The 16647-nt window shown below is 42.8% G+C and overlaps 1 long non-coding RNA gene across 1 annotated transcript in view; it reads left to right on the forward strand.

The window, feature by feature from the left end:
- LOC138919796 (uncharacterized) overlaps window positions 1-16174 on the forward strand; it is a 38500-nt gene extending 22326 nt beyond the window's left edge. The window contains exon 2 of the long non-coding RNA XR_011430376.1: window positions 15448-16174. This is a non-coding gene — a long non-coding RNA (uncharacterized lncRNA). The remainder of the gene's footprint in view (window positions 1-15447) is intronic.
- The last annotated feature ends 473 nt before the right edge of the window (window positions 16175-16647 follow it).

The raw sequence follows: 16647 nt of genomic DNA on the forward strand, positions 1-16647 counted from the left end.
CTGTGCGAGGAAACCGTGACAAGTAGACACATTCCTTTCCCTCAAGAATGCCGTGGGGAGTGAGGCACATGAACTTTAATGTAAGGTATACTCCTCTTATCTTTCACATAGCATTTTCACAGTGGTGCTGTGAGAGTGCAGACATGGCACATTTGACTCAATTGAAGAGATTGGGGAAAGCTTCACCGAGATAATAACATTCAAGCTAGGCTTTGAGAAGAGAGAGAAAGAGCAGGGAGCTAACAGAGGAGGAAACAGAAAGAAAAGCAATGCAAGCAAAGTAAGAGCATGGTCAAAGGCATGGAGGCATTGAAGTGAAAGGCATTCTGGGGACGGGGGACTAGTCCACAAGGCTCGCAGATGAGGAGTGGTAGAGAGTGCTTGGGGTCAGAATGTGGAGAGTCTTGAATTACACGTCAAGAGGGTTAGACTTAACCAGGTGGCATTAGGATGCCATGGGGAGAAGCAGAGAATTCTGAGGGTTAGAAAAGACCTTAGAAATAAGAGCTTCGCAACTGGGGACCCAGAGAAGGTGATTCTTTAGTGACTCCATGCAGGCATCTCTTAATCATAGCCTCCCTCTCAGAGGCTGGACAAACCACCCAAGATAACCACTCACTCTGGTGTGAGTTGAATTTAGTACCATTCACCTTGTGCACTCTAAGTGAGGGACTGAGTGCTAAATTTTGGTTCTGTCTTGGCCAATTCATTTTTGACTGTGCTTTGTAAGAAGTGTGTATTTAAGGATAGTTGGCTGAGATCTGTAGGTGGAGTATGTGTGTTCCCTGTAGTATCTATGTTATCATGTACCCTTGTTCACAGTCAAGGTTGTGTGTCTCTGCTCTTCAGGTGACCCCTTCACACTTTCTCTTCCTATGTAACTCCTGAGGTCTCCAAGTTTTGAGACATCATCATTTTCACTTACAGTGACACTAACCCCTAAGTGGCTATAGCCTTTAGTGGCTTGGAGAAGGAGATTCCCTGGCCATGTTTGCCATTCATTCATTCATCAAGTAGTTTTTTAGTGTCTATTATCGGGCCAGTTCTAAGTACTGCGGACAAAGCAGTGAACTAACCCAGCAATAATCCCTACCCATATGCATCTTTTTTCCTGGTGGGGAAAGAATGAGGCAGAGAGAAACAAAAAATAAATAAATAAGTGAAATAAGTGGCATGTTGAATGAAGATTAATGCTATGGAGAAAAATAAAGCAGGAAAAGGAGATAAGACATGCTGGAGTCTTCAGTGGTGTGTGTGTCTGTGTGTGTGTGTGTGTGCATGTGTGTGTGTGTACTGATGTTCAGTTTCAAATAAGATGGGCAGGGAAGGCCCCATTGAGAAGGCATCATTTGAGTAGACACCTGGAGGAGGCGATGGATGGATGAGCTAGGTGGATATGGAGGAAGAGGATTCAGCCGGAGGAAGAGCAGGCAAACAGCTCTGTGGGGAACAGCAAGGAGTTTAGTGTGGCTGGAGCTGCACACAAGGGGGAGAGCAGTAGATGAGGTTAGGGAGGTCCAGCATGGGAGGGCCTTCAGCTTCACCTTTGACCCTGAGTGAGATGGGGAGCAATAGAGGAGGCAGGAAGTGAGCAGAAGAGTGACGCAAAATGCCCTGAATATGATTGGTGGTGGGGAACCAAATACTTTTTAATCTTTTAAGGTTTTCCACAAGTTTGTTATATCCTTTAATTTTAGGTCAGCAGATTTTTTCTAGTGTTAGAAGTCTAGGAATGGACACATCCCCACCAAACCCTCTCTTTGCCTTTAGAGTAATACCTTTTAAATGACATGTAATTTTTGGGAGTGCCACTCCATTGAGGAAACGATGCATTTCTCCAGGAAAGATACTAAAGAGGCAACTTCTATTCAAATGCCATGTTCCTAAAGCATATTAGGTTAAAATTTCTCCCACCCTCTGATTAGTGCTATCTTCCATGTTTGTTTTCAAATAGCTTAAAACAGCATGTTCCAGGAACACGTGATCAGGCCTAAGGTCTGAAATTTGTCTGCCCATGGAACTCAAAAGAAATTCTCATAACACTTGTGTACAAGTGGCCACAACTTTCCCTTGAGACTCTTCATGAACTTTTCAACTCTTGTCAGAAACACCTCTGAGAGATCAAAAGTTTTTGCTCAAAGGAAATGAGCCATAAGAATGGGCAAAGTTGAACGGTTAAAAATTTTGGCTGTATTTTATCAAAACAAACACAACCTCAGAGACTTTTTCAGAAGTTCAAGTACTCCTGTTGGGCTCTGGAAGTTCTCCGCTATTGTATGTTTGGGTCACAGACTCACTGAAATCAAGTTCTGTTCTAGCTTTAAAATTCTCTTGGTCTCTGATTTTGATCCTGTCCTCTTTGGTATTTCCACCAGAGCCTTAAAGACATGAAAGGCATTCTGATCAAATTTGTGGTTATTACAAATCCAAGAGGAATAACTAATTGGTTGGATGACCATTTCAGAGTGAAAATTAGAAAGATGAAATCTAACAGAGATAAAAGTAAATGTTTACATCGGGTTTAGCAGAGTGAGGGAAATTTGCCTTGATGGAATAATTCGGTTCCAATATATTTCATTATATTCTGCCCACAGGCAATGTATGGTAGCTAGCCATGGGTAGCATCTGTTAAAGATACACCAAAAGACAATTGTATTCGGAAGGAGGAGGAGCAGGATTAGGAGGTAGCAGGTATAACCTCTCATACAAAGAACATTTAATGCAATAATGCATGCTTAGCTCAGAAAAGAGAAGCTCAGGGAAACTGAATAGTTGCTCTGGTCCATATATCTCCATATGGACGAAAGATCGGAAATCCAACAAGTGGGTGGAAGCTTCAGAGGCTAAGCCTAGCATTCTGAATTGTCCAACAGAGCAATCCACAACTTCAAAGATTAGTCACTCTAAGCAAACAAACAGAGTCTGAATTTTAATGGGTGTCGTTCTGTTTGAAGAAAGGCTGGATTATATCACTTACCTACAACATATTTTAGTGTTAGAAATAGCCTTTGAACTGGAGTCTTCTGATTACCCGTCCCTCATTGTCTTTATGACCCAACATTGCTCCATCACTCTGTGCCTCCTTAAACTTATTTCTAGAATGCAGCATTCATAAAAACTATACCATCCATTGTAGTTTGCACTGTGATTGTCAGAATCAAACTTCATGAGATGAACATGTGCTCCTATGCTTTAGAGGGATATACAAAATTAGGATTTCTTTTATAGCAATTTATTCATATTTTTAAATCACATTTCAGTTAAGTCGGTGATTTTTTCTATTGTTGATTATAGGTGGAAAATGAATTGATTTACTATGTTCATGATGATAGTGAGGAGCTTCTTGACAATTTCACCATCTTTGCAAATAGCTCAGATCTTGGAAAACAGAGTTTGCCCCAAACTCTTTTTGTGGTTGTTGAATCAGTGAACGATGAGGCTCCAGTAATAACAGTCAGTAAAATCCTTCAGGTAAGTGTTCCATGCTCTTTGATTTATCATAATCACATTAGGGCTACTGATTTGATTTTCTTTTGTATTATTTCTAATTTTAAATAATAAAGCATATGACTATGTATGCATAGTTGACATATTCCTACTGGTTTTACATAAATGTTAGTTATTACCAGGCCATCCTGTTGGGCACTGTCAGGAGATGATGAATCACGATGAGTTACCGTCATATTGTATTTCTTGAGTGGGTACCTCTCACGCTGTGTTCCCTGTGGCATGGCCTTTTCTACTAGGTTGTGACAAATAAAAATGGCAAGCAATAGGATATATTGGAGAATATGAGGAAGCCATTTGGTATAAACTTAATTTGGCCTGACCTTGTCTTTCCAAAAGGGCCTGACCTTGGCTGTTGAGCATGCATTGTATATCTGCTTTAGATATTCCCTATGGCAAGAACAAAGGCCCTTAGAGATAAAGGTGCAACTTCCCTCCCCCTCCCAATGTTGGCGTCTCCTTGAGGATTAAGCTTCTTTCCTTAGGCTGGAAACTGATTGCTGCCCTCACCTGTGACCGCCCAGCTCGAGACAATAGACTTGCCTCCTGCTACGCCCTCTGAGATAGCAGACCCACTACCTGCTTTGTCCATCAAGTGCTGTGCCGACACGGCAATCTTGTGATGATTGTGGGAGGGACATTTCAATCATATGTGAAACACCCTGTTTGGGGGTATATGGCCACTCTGTGCACCCCACATCTTGGGTGCCCTTTCTTCCTTTGGGAAGAAAGGCCCCGGGCCATGGTCTTCAGATTTCAGCTCAGAATAAACTCACCCAAATTTTCATTTATAGATTGGTTATGCATTATTTTCTTCGACAGTTGGGAAGGTGTTTGCACACAGGAAACTGCTGTGAGGCTGGTAGCTCGGGGGTTAAGGGAGTGGACTCTGTGGTAGAGAGTTGTGGGTGTGAATCAGCTCGCACTATTGGCTGTGTGACCTTGGGCAAGTTATTTAGCCCTAATTTGCTGTTGTATAGGTGGGCTGAAATGGAGACAGAGTTGTGAGGATTAAATGATAAAATGATATAAAACTCTTTCATAGTGCCTAACAGCTGGTTAGGGCTTAATGAATGGCAGCTATTATTACTAAAAAACTCCAAGACCACACCAGTTTTAGAATAAAATAAAGTCACAATACAGTCATGCATCAGTATTTTGCTGGTTCTGGGAACTTCTATCACCCTTCACTCTTTCTGAGAATCCCCTGGGGGTGGTTCTTTAGCACTTGCAGATAAATATGTCTTGGCTGCCACATAATGTCCACCATTTTGGTTTTCTCCTATACTGGTTTCCTGTTGGGGCTTTCATTGCCCACACAAAGGGGCTGATGTACAGGAAGCCATCTGGCTCTGATGGCACCACCTCCTGCCATACCAGCACTACCAGCGGCAATGCCAGTGAACCCATTTGTGCCAGTTTACACTTAAGTATCCCAAAGCTTTCATTTAATAAATTTTCCTGGTTTTAACTCACCACTTCTTGCTGTTTCTTCTTCTAAGGACGTGGGCACGAATCCGCTATTCTAGCTTGGAGAATGATTGTAACTATTATAATAGTAAGTGCTCAAAACATGTTGGCTATATCATGTGCCAGTTACCGCTCTAAGGGCTTATAGCTCGCTGAGATGTGTGTCGCCATTTCCCTCACTGGACAGATGAGGGAATTGCATGACAGCTGAATGACAGGCTCAGGAGAGAGTGACAGCATGGGAGTCTGATGGCTTGTTCATGCTTCTGTTCATGGTGTCCAGCAATGTCTGACACACAGGAAACAAGAAATATTTGTTAAGGCAGTGAGTAAATGAGAATATAAACTGTCAATCCTCTCCCTACCCCTCACCCACACTGGCCCATGTTTCAGAGACCAGGCTTTTGTCTTGGCTTGTTATTCCTTTGGTATGGCTGCATTTCTGGGAGAATCCTTGACCCCTCACACAAATCAGCCCCTAGTGGATTCATTCGTTAGCTATATCCACACATGGGAATCTGAATGTGTTCACGTTCAAATTTAGCTGAGACAAACCTTCCTACATACATATTGGGCAACTTCAGCCTTGTTTACACCACCCGTGAAGGCAAATAGTTAATAATAGGTTCTTTAAAAGTTTAGAGGAAGTTGATTGACCAGAGAAGATGCAGAAGAGGTAGATATGAGTAGAGGTCCAGTGGTTCCACCTGGTCATGGTGATGAGGATTTTTAGGCTGCTTAATTTTAAAATGGCTTATGATGAGGATTTTTAGGCTGGTTACTTTTAAAACTACAGATGAGATTCAGGCTCCAAGGAGTGGAATTTGTTTTCCCCTTTGTTGGGAAACATTTAGATTTCTAAGGGAAACCTCTATCTGTGAAGATGCCTCCCTCTCTGTGCCAGGAAGAAGGGGGAATGGTCTTATCTCTAGAAGCTCTTAATGGGGAAGGCAAGAACTTAAGTTGGTTGCTGTCTGGCAATCTCATGTAACTGGTTTAGGGTGGTGGTGTCTAACCTTTCTAACCTTTACTTAATCCGATTTGATTCTTGTCTAAAAGTCATGGGATCACCCAATGACCAGACCCCACCCGCACTGATACCATTTTAACTTTTTTTCATGTTCTTTCCTTTGTCTTGTAAAGAGATGAATCATATACCTATGCCTTAAATTTAGCCCTAACCCTCAACTTGGGGCAGCAGCAGAAGCTCTGACTGCCCGTGGGTCCTGTCCCCACGCACCAGCTCTGCCTGCCCATGGGTCCTGTCCCCATGCCAGCGGGGGCAGCAGCAGCTGCTCTGCCTGCCCATGGGCCCTGTCCCCATGCCAGCAGGGGCAACAGAAGCGGCAGCAGCGGAAGCTCTGACTGCCCATGGGTCCTGTCCCCATGCTACACTATTCTCTAAATAAAAGAGCACTACTGCCAGATCTTAAGAGTCTAAGAAATCTTTCTTTCGACTCCTCGGCTCACCGACCCCTCATCAATGGTACCTCCCTTGGATAGAGGAGAGCTTGAAAATGTAGTGGGGCATTTTTTGTTGTCAGATTGACTGAAAGATGCTACTGTATTTAATGCCTGAGGGCCAGGGATGCTTAATATCTTTCACTGTACAGGACAGTCTACGAAATGGAGAAATGTCCTACTCGAAGTGCTGATAGTGTCCTGTTGAGAAACACTGTTACCCAGGGGTTGCCAGATTACAGCCCATGGGCCTCATCAGACTGCTGCCTGTTCATCTGTACACTGTGCAAGCTAAGAGTCCTTTTTATAGACGATCATTGGCAACCAATTTGATAGTAGAGAACACTAACTTTGAACTCATGTAAGCAAAATGTTATCTCTCAAAAAGAAATTCCATTCTTCTCATATTGCAAAAAATTGTATTCTATTATTACAATTTGAATTTTATCAGTAAAAACTTGTGGAAATTAATTTTTTTTCTTATTACATAAGTACCTATGTGTTATCCTCAATTTTGCCTCATGACCCACAAAGCCTAAAACTTTTACCTTCTGGTTCTTCCCAGAAAATGTATGCCAACCCCTTCTGTAGACCAGCTCTATGCAATAGGACTTCCTGTGATGATGAAAATGTTTTGTATATGTGCTGTTCAACACAGTAGCCACTACTCACATGTGGCTATGAAGTATTTGAAATGTGGCCAGTATGATTAAGGTATGGAATTTTTAATTTTATATAATTTTAATTCATTTAAATTAAATTTAAATAGCCCCATGTGCCTCATGGCTATTGTATTGGGCTGTGCAGTTCCAGGCTCTAAGGGGAGCTTCTGACAGGCAGAGGCAAGAACGTACAGGGGATAGGGAGAAAACCAACCCAGTTGGAGTCGAAGATCCGTGTCTTACGGCATAAGATTGGAAATGAGGGCCTTGAATACTATGAAAGGATTTGGACTTTATTTTGTGGCCATGGGAAGAATATGCAGATATATTCTATCTGTCTAGAAGGCCTGGGAGAATGGAGAACTTTCAAAGCCACTTTATCTTCATAGTGTTTAAAAAGGAAAAACAGAATATCGTGTTCATTGTTTTAGGGAGTCCCTCTTCCTTGCTTCAGACAGCCTCTCATTCTTTTTGGAGTCTACCTCCAGATTCTTTCCAGAATTGCCTTTTAAAGTACATTTGTTCTCCCCCCCTCCATTTCTGAAGCTCATTATAATCGTGGCTAAAGGATAGGAAGTCTATGTAGCAGTCTCTGAAGGGCCTTGTGGCTGAATTTAGTCATGGGTCTTAAAGACCCCATCACTGTTTTTCATGAGTGTTAGTTGTTGCATAGTAACCAACTAATGTAGATCAGTTGAGCTATAGGAAACGTATTTATGTATTATATATTACAGAGTGTATATAATATTTATGTCTGTATGTATCATGTGTGTTTTACGTATTTTTATATATAGTCCTTCTGTTGAAAAACAGAGGATCAAGTTGAACCCTAACAGATGACGAAACAAGCCCAGGGAGCAGTGGGGAGCCGAAGGTACTGTAACTGGTTGGTTGTAGGGTCTCCTGACTTCTACTCCAAGAATCCTTTGCTCCTGCTTTCTTCTACCCTGTTTTTTTTGGGGGGGTGGGGGGCGGTGGAGCGGGGAGTGGTTAAATAAACCATTTAACTAACAAAACAATGGATAGGATTGGCGCTAGTCTAAAACAGTAGATCTTAAATGTTATTTTCTAAGTGGTACAGAATCTAGACCACCGAGCTACAAAATGGTGCAGCAGAGCCTCCATGTCTGGGTGGTGGTTGACACAAAGAGAAAAAGGGCCTTTGGTGAGAGTGGTGGCCAGGCAGGTGACAGCGAGGGACAGGAAGAAAGCAAGGAGAACAGCCGGCAATAAGGAGCAGTAAGCCTTTGACCTTAATTTATAAAATACCCCTGTGCCAATTAACTGATTGCGCAGGCACACCCGGGAGCCCACCTGGGGCTAAGCTAAGCAGAAAATTTTACATTGTTAAAAATCGCTGGGGTTTTTTAGATCTATTTTTATTTGCTCATAAAAATTGGATCTAGGAATAGGTTTTTTAGTGCTTTTAGTTATCTTCTAGCTTATCTCATTATTCAGCCTCTACATTTTAAGTGAAAAATTAGTGGTGTTTATACTTTTGGAACTTGTCACTTTATATCTGTAGTGTACCTCACAGTCATTTCCCAGGTAGCCTGGGGACGGTATGTTCTAGCGGGTCAAACTTGTAGGCACCCCCCTGTGTTTTCAGCTCCTTTTCTCCCTCTCCTCACACAGATTCTGGTTGTGTTAAGACCTTGTTGTCACATGCCGTCAGGTCCTCTCCGACTCCTGGCAACCCTGGGAGTGAGTGATGTCCGCCATGTCCTTTCGTCGACAGCCATCTTCAGCTCCTGTAGACTCGTGCCTGTGGCTTCCTTCATGGAGTCAATCCATCTCATATTTGGTCTTCCTCTTTTCCTGCTGCCTGCTACTTTTCCCAGCATTATTGTCTTTTCCAAAGAATCCTGCCTTCTCATGAGGTGCCCACAGTAGGACAGCCTCAGTTTTATCGCTTTTGCCTCCAGTGACAGTTTAGGTTTAATTTGCCCTAGGACCTACTTGTTCATCTTTCTGGCAGTCCAGGGTGTCCATAGACGTCTTCTCCAACACCATATTTCAAACAAATCAATGCTTTTCCCTGCCAGCCTTCTTCACTGTCCAGCTTTCACACCCATACATAGTAACAGGGACTATGAGGGCGTGGATAATCTTGGCCTTGGTCTCTAATGACACTTCCTTACTCTTGATGATCTTTCCTAATTCTTTCATTGCTGCCCTTCCGAGTCTCAGTCTTCTCTTGATTTCTTGGCTGTATTAATACCTACTGAACTCATTCTCAGCAAAGTGATCTGAGAAGTAGGTTGTTGGATAGAGTGAGGAATTGTACAGAGCTATAAAAGTTTACGTTTATTGTCTGCTTACCGAGTAGAGTACTGGACATCTTCCATAACTGGTGTGATTTTCGTAGCCCTACAAAGGAACCGCTGTGATTAATCTCCTCCTTGAAAAGTGGGAGCACAGGGAACGTGTGGACTTGAAGCCAAGTCTGTCCATGTCTGACTCTCTCCACCATACTCTGCTGCTTTCCCCCATTACCCCTGACTGACTCAAGCTCTCTCAGTGCATCACGTAATCGAGGGCTGTCCTTACAGTAAGAAAAAAGCTCCAAAGCTGCTGTGCCCCTTGCTCCTACTAAAGTGGACTTTAAGGGAAGAGGCCCACAGCAGCTGTGTTGACACATATGCATCTGCACAGGAACCTTGGTGGAGGATTTGGGCGTTTTGCCATGTGATGCAGAACCACAAGATGAGAAAGATCCAGCGGAGGGACCTAGGATCTAGAAAGATACAGGAAAAGAGCTGGAGTTGGCTGAAGGAGAGAAGACCAAGAAATAAGGTAGTAAACTCTTAAGCTTCTTTATGAAAAGGAATTGAAGCCCCATTGTAGGCTTGGCTTTCGGTTCTAAGGTGCCATCCATTAGAAGATGTACCATCAACTTAATAATAGCTTTACTACATTTAAATGTAGGCATCAATTTAAATATACCCATCAAACTGTGATGGGAAAAAGTGTACCTTAGACTTTGTCTTTGTCTTCGTCTTTCCTTAAAATTAGGGAAATACAGTCTCTGCCAGGAACGTTGAGCTTGCTCAGGCAGTTTGCCCAGACTCCCTCCCTCATCCTTGATTCCAGTGTTTCTATCAAGAAAAAAAGGAAGAGTAGCTGGGGGCAGGGGCTATTGCCTTTATTCCTACCTTCTTCCCTGGATAGCTGGGTCCAGGCCAGGAAGTGGGCTACTTCTCAATTTTGATGGATGTAGTCATTTGATACTGGCTCTTTCTGAGTTTATTCATTCATTTATGTGATAAGAAACTCATTCTCTGCCTTGAAAGTTCTGGATTAAAGTTAGGAGACCAGAGTTTAAGGTTTATAAACTGCCTACCATGAGCAACATTTTTCTGGGCCTCACTTTCCTCAAGAGCAAAACCATGAGCAGGTTGCAGGGTGAGGAGTGTGTGTGTGTGTGTGTGTGTGTGTTTCCCTTGGTCATCTCTCAGTCCCTCCCAGTTCTAATGTCCTCTGGTTTTTAGGACTGTAAACCTTGCTCGATATTCTCCGGGGGAAGCTGCGCTTGGCCAGATGGAGAGGCTGTAGGGCCGCCATTTTCTACTGGATGGATTCACTCCAGTCTAGACTAGGGGAAACCTTTTCTCTTCTCTTTGAGAAACACATGAATAGTTTTGGTTTTAAAGTCAGTGGGTCTGAAATCTGGAGGTGACTAGGCACCACTGTGGAACACATTAACTAGTCACATAAAGATGTAGAAGTTTTGGCAGGATTTGCTTGATTGTTTTAAAATGGCAGAAATCTTAAGAATTTGTTTCTTCAGTTGTAGGTAAAGGTCATGGTGCTCTATCAATGAGAATCTCTCCATACTCAGGTGTTCGGCTCATTTGCCAAAACTGATATTTTTCTTTGTTTAAATTATAGCAATTGTGAATAGAGCCTTTCGAGATCTCACTGATTTTCAGTCATATGGTGCAGAATGTAGCTGCAGTTCTCCTTGAGAGTGGGTGTGTTACCCACTCTGGGAGGTCTGGTCACCCTCTGGCTCCCCAGGCTTCTGGAAGCGGTGTGTCACAGAGGCTTCCGTGAACAGGCAGCAGAGAGAGCCTGCTGTTCTCCACCCCGTGACCCTGCTTTATTCTCCTTTTACTGCCCATCACTGTCTGATATTAAGCAAATAATCTACTGTTTGTCTCCTCCCATAAGTGTAAGCTCCATACGGAAGGGACATTGTGTTTTCCCTGTGGTACCTCAGTGCCTGGCACAGTACCTGGGACACAAGTATTGAATGCCTAAGTGCCCTCAGGGAGCTTCTGCTCAGGGGGGGAGGCAATGAAATGATGTGATAAACAGTGACGATCTGCTGTGTCTTTCTGCAAAGCATTTAAGGGGACAGAGAGTCATGGGTTAGAGAATGCTGACATTGCAGGGAGCGGGTGAGGGAAGGTCTCTCCAAGGAAGGGACATTTGAGTGGAGGCCTGTGTGTCAGGAGTTCCCGAGACCTCCCTTGGTCAGTTGATTACCAGGGACTCATAGAACTCAGCATATTGTCAAACTCGGGTAAGATTTATTACAGTGAGAGATGCAAAGAAAATCAGCACAGAGAAAAGGCATGTGACTGAAGCCCAGAGGAAACTAAGGCAAACTCCAAGTCTCCACAGTGAAGTCACACAGGGCGCACTTAATTCCTCCGGGAACAAGTTGTGACAACACACAGGAAGTATTGCCTACAAGAAAGTTCCTTAGATACTGAGAGCCAAGATTTTGATTGGGGGTTGGTCTGGTGGGCACCCGCTGCCTTGTATGTACCAGAATCCCAGACTCCCAGAAGGAAAGCAGGTGTCCAGCACAAACCACATTCTTCCTGCAAACGGTTTAGATACAGTGAGCCGCTCTTATCATTCAGAGCAAGTTTTATATCAGTTCAGGAAACTGTTTCCCTCACACCAGCCAAGGGCCAATTTTGCAAGCAGGCCTTTCCAAGGAAAGTCAGTTTTAAGTCTGCCGTGTTTCCTCTTTTTTTGAATACAGGATGGGGGTGGGGGTGATTAGGTGGGAGAGCAAGGAGCCATATGAATGTTAGAGGGAGGAGCATTCCCAGCAAAAGAATAATCCAGAGCAAAAGTAGTGAGTCTGTAGAGGGCCTGGTGTGTTCAAGGACATGAAAAGCTCAAAGTGACTGGACCAGGTGGAGAGTGGTAAGATATTAGGTTCCATGGTGAGAGTTGATTTCTGAGCATGAGGACCCCGACGCCTGACTGTTTTGTTCCATTGCCCTCCAGAGATAATGGTGGGAAGTGGGCCAGCATTTATGGAGCCCCTGCTGTAAGCCAGGCTCAGTTCTGAAAGCATCACATGTGATTTCTCGTTCACTTCTCTCAACAACCCTTGGCATAGAATGAGGATCACAGTAGATGTGGGGAGATGTGGGGCAGAGAAAGGGTAAGTCGCCTTGCCAGGGTCGTACAGTTAGTAAGAGAGACAATGGGATTTGAGCCCAGGCGGTCTGAGCATGGAGTCCGCACTCTGCTATCCACAGTGGGAGGGATCTGGAACAGTGTTTTAAAGCTCAGGTTGCAACCTATTAGTAGGCTATGAAATTAATTGAGTGGGTCAGGACCACTATTTAAAAAACAAATTCAATAGAATAAAATAGATATTATTGGAATGCACAGTGTGTAATGAGAGTAAGTATTGTTTTATGAAACTTTTCCTTCAGAAGCATATATAAATATGTTGGATTTTAAACATACACACGTACAAATATGCATATGTGTAGTAAGTTACCATGTAAAGTGTGTTCCTTACTTTGGGTGCTAATTAAAAAATATTGTAAGCCACTGATCTAGCAAAGCTAGATGTTTTTATATGGATAAATCACTTTTTTTTATCACTCTTTTGTTTCCAGGACCTCCTACAGGTTGAGTAAAGTCCTAGGAGTTCGTTTACGGAAATTTATATTTACCAGGGCCCCTAGAAACGGGTATAATAGGATTATAACAGAATTGGTGTTGCCTATAACAACCCCCCTAATACCCCTTTATCAGGATAGTTTCCTATGTGTCAGAGGTCTCTGTGTTGGGGCAGCTCGTCGAACTGTTGTCCTCAGCTTTGAAGTCTCCCTGTGACTGCCCAGCACCATAGCCCCTCCTGCCGGGTTAACCTGCCTGCCCAGACGCTGCCCAGCTGCTGTGTTCTCTCCGACAGGGAAGGATTTGAGATGGAAGGACAAGGTACATTGTCTGCAAACCTGGCTGATTTACTTTACGATCTGCTACTGTGGCCCAAAGTCATGGTGTGAAGGGGAAATACAGAAAAGGAAGAACAGAATAAATTATAAAATTCTAAATATTTGAAGAAGGGGGAGTGTGGACTAGGGCATATAGTTACCATAATGCTTTCCTTTTATATATAGTACAATGTGAATGAAATTGCTTTAAGGATTTTAGAATAATGAAATCTTGTGCACTGAAATTTTATGATATAATCACAGTGTCTATTATCAATCTCAGCATAATTTAGACTTGATGAAAAAGGGCCAAGAGGCAGCCAGGAATTGGTCTTGCTAGTTTTGAGGGCCTGTATAGGCAGTTTATGAAATCTAAGACATCCTTTACTTTCTTCCCTTAATTATTTTTATTGGAGTATGAGATTTCTATCGTATTTATGAGAATATATAACTATGGCAGATGAGCCTAGAAAACTTCCTGGAAATACTGTGTGGGGGGACATATTGCAAGGTGTTCTCACAACTTGGTCGCTATTAATACAATTAAAGAATTGTCACACATCAGGCTTGTTAACTTTCTGAAAACTAATGTGTAAAGCGCGTGTCATCACAATAGCAGAGCTGTGGGAGTGCGTTCTCCAAGAACGGGCAGTGTCTCCAAAGCTATGGTTCCTAGTTACTTCTTGCCAGGCAAAGGTTCAGATGTAGGGGATTATTTCAGTCAGTGGTTTTTGTAGATTTCAGAGCATATCAAATGGTACTAATAGCCATCATTTACATGATCGTTAACGATAGCCAATGCTTACGTAGCATGTACTCTGTGTGTGGCATTGTTCTAAGCACTTTACTTGTATGTACCCATTTCATCATCAACAGCTCTATGGGACACAATTTTTATTGTAAGGATGAGGAGTCTGAGGCCCAGAGAGGCTTAGACACTTGCCTGAGGTCAACAGTGGAGGAGCTGCTGGCAGGCAGGAAGTGGCAGAGGTGGGAGGCAAAAGTTTGCTTGTAACAATGACATTCTACTCCCTCATCCTTCACAGTTATAGTTCAGAAGCCCAAGGACCTGGTGAAGCAGATAAAATGAGTATCACTCTTATTCCCACTTTAAAAAAGAAAGAAAGCTTCAGAGGTTAAGTGACTTGCCCAAAAGAAGCAAGTTAGACAGTGGCAGAGTTTGGGGCAAAGGCAGTTCTAAATATGAATTCATAAGGTCTCGGTGTTATTTAGCGTTCTCCAGAGAAACGGAACCAAGAGGGTGTGTGTGTGTGTGCATAATGAGATATATATATATATATTTGTATCTATATAAATATATAAATGGATGGATATACCTCCCTTTATATAGAAAATAAATACCTTTATTTGTATAAATGGATTTATTATAAGGAATTGGCTTATGTGATTATGGAGGTGGGCAAGTCCCAAGATCTATAGTGTCAGTTAGCAACTGGAGACCCGGGAGAGCCAATGGTTTAGTTCCCAAACGTGGGCCAACAGGAGGAGCTGATGTTCCAGTTCCAAGGCAGTCAGGCAGGAAAGAATTCTCTTTGCTGGAGGGAGGATCAGCCTTTTTGTTCTACTCAGGCCTTTAACTGATTGCGTGAGGCCCCCACGTGAGGGAAGAAATCTGCTTTACTTAGTCAGCTGATTTAACTGTCAATCTCATGCAAAAATGTCTTCGTAGAAACACCCAAAATAATATTTGACCAAATATCTGGGCACCTTGTGGCCCGGTCAAGTTGACACATAAAGTTAACCATCATGGTCTCCAGATTCTATGCTGTCTTTGATTTTTCAAACGGCATTTTCTCAAGACCTTCCGATTATCCCACAGGACCACTCGCTCTCCTTACTTGTCATTGGAGCTTGGACGAGGTGGCAAGAAGGGTCCTCTGCAGTCTAATTGGGAGAAGGAAGTGGGAGTGTAAGAGGTAGGGCCGCTGAGAGCATCTCAGACTCTGGATGGGAGTTCAAAGGCAGAATCTGAATGTTACCCACTCTCTCCCTGCATTTCAAGTCCACTTCTTCTTCTGAAGTGCTTTAAACCACATTTCCTTAAGCCATAGGACTTGTGGCTGGCAGATCCCCAGAGCCATTCACTGGTAGGAGAGATGATTTCTTTCTTTCTTTCTTCTTTTTTTTAGGAAGAATAGCCCTGAGCTAACATCTGTGCCCATCTTCCTCTGCTTTACATGTGGGACGCCTACCACAGCATGGCTTGTCAAGCCGTGCCATGTCCACACCTGGGATCCGAACCAGTGAACCCCAGGCCGCTGAAGTGGAACCTGCACACTTAACCGCTGCGCCACTGGTCCGGCCCAAGGAGAGATCATTTCCATCTTGACAAACTGGAGTTAGGAATTGGAGTTAGACCACTTCCAGTGAATCCTTTGCATTTTACTTTGAAATATGTTCTACTGAGTACTTTTGTGTTCAGGCAGACCAATGATTTTTGTGCATACCTGATAAAATATATGTGTGTCCACAAGGGGGCTTCATTTTCTTACTTTTCAACTTTTGCTTTCAATAGTACTGTACGTTTTGTTTTGATGGTGTTTTTTATACCAAAAATAGAAACACTTGCTTGTTTCTGATAAACACTTGTCATCAGTAAAAAGAGAGCTAGGGACAGTAGAAGAATTAGGGGAGCACAGTCTGAAATGATGACTGACGGAGCAGAAGTTCGAATAATGGGGTAGTGAATTCATGAATATTTCGCACCCCTCCTATGGAACTCAAAACGACGGTCTGGGTTTTTAGATGGATAATAATTAGGATTATACTGGACTATAATTAGGTTTATAAATCCCATTAACCTGCTGTTTAAGTTAAAGGTGAATTAAAAATATATTATCCCAATTAATGTGTTAATTTTTTCAGATATTTATTCCTTAAACCATTATTTCTTTGGTTTTGGATTACTTTTAATTCTGAATTCAAGTTTGGGGGCCGTTGTTTTTCTTCTCCCCATCTATCTGAAGTTTCTATTACCGATGACTGGGAACCGGATGAGGCCTCACCCAAACTAACGGGGCTGTTAAATGAACTAAATTTGGTTTGAGTGGCAATGAAGACCTGAGCTTACCAGCTCTTGTTTTGAGTGGCAGGTTTTCCATCTGTTTTGGAAGATGGTATTTTCCAGAGGCAAGAGGGGGCAAAAGCAGTGTTTCACAGAAGAGTAACTACAATGGAAAACATGTTTCATCCAGCTTTTGTATGCATGGTGTTGGAAAAAATTAGTATCTGCCAGTCATGGGAAGAGGAATGGCGATACATTTCCAAATCAGTCTGAGTTCTTGAAGAAATGAGACTCAGATACATGGATGGATTTTAAAATGTAAAAA

The sequence above is a fragment of the Equus caballus genome, chromosome 21, assembly GCF_041296265.1.
Source record: "Equus caballus isolate H_3958 breed thoroughbred chromosome 21, TB-T2T, whole genome shotgun sequence".
NCBI lineage: Eukaryota > Metazoa > Chordata > Mammalia > Perissodactyla > Equidae > Equus > Equus caballus.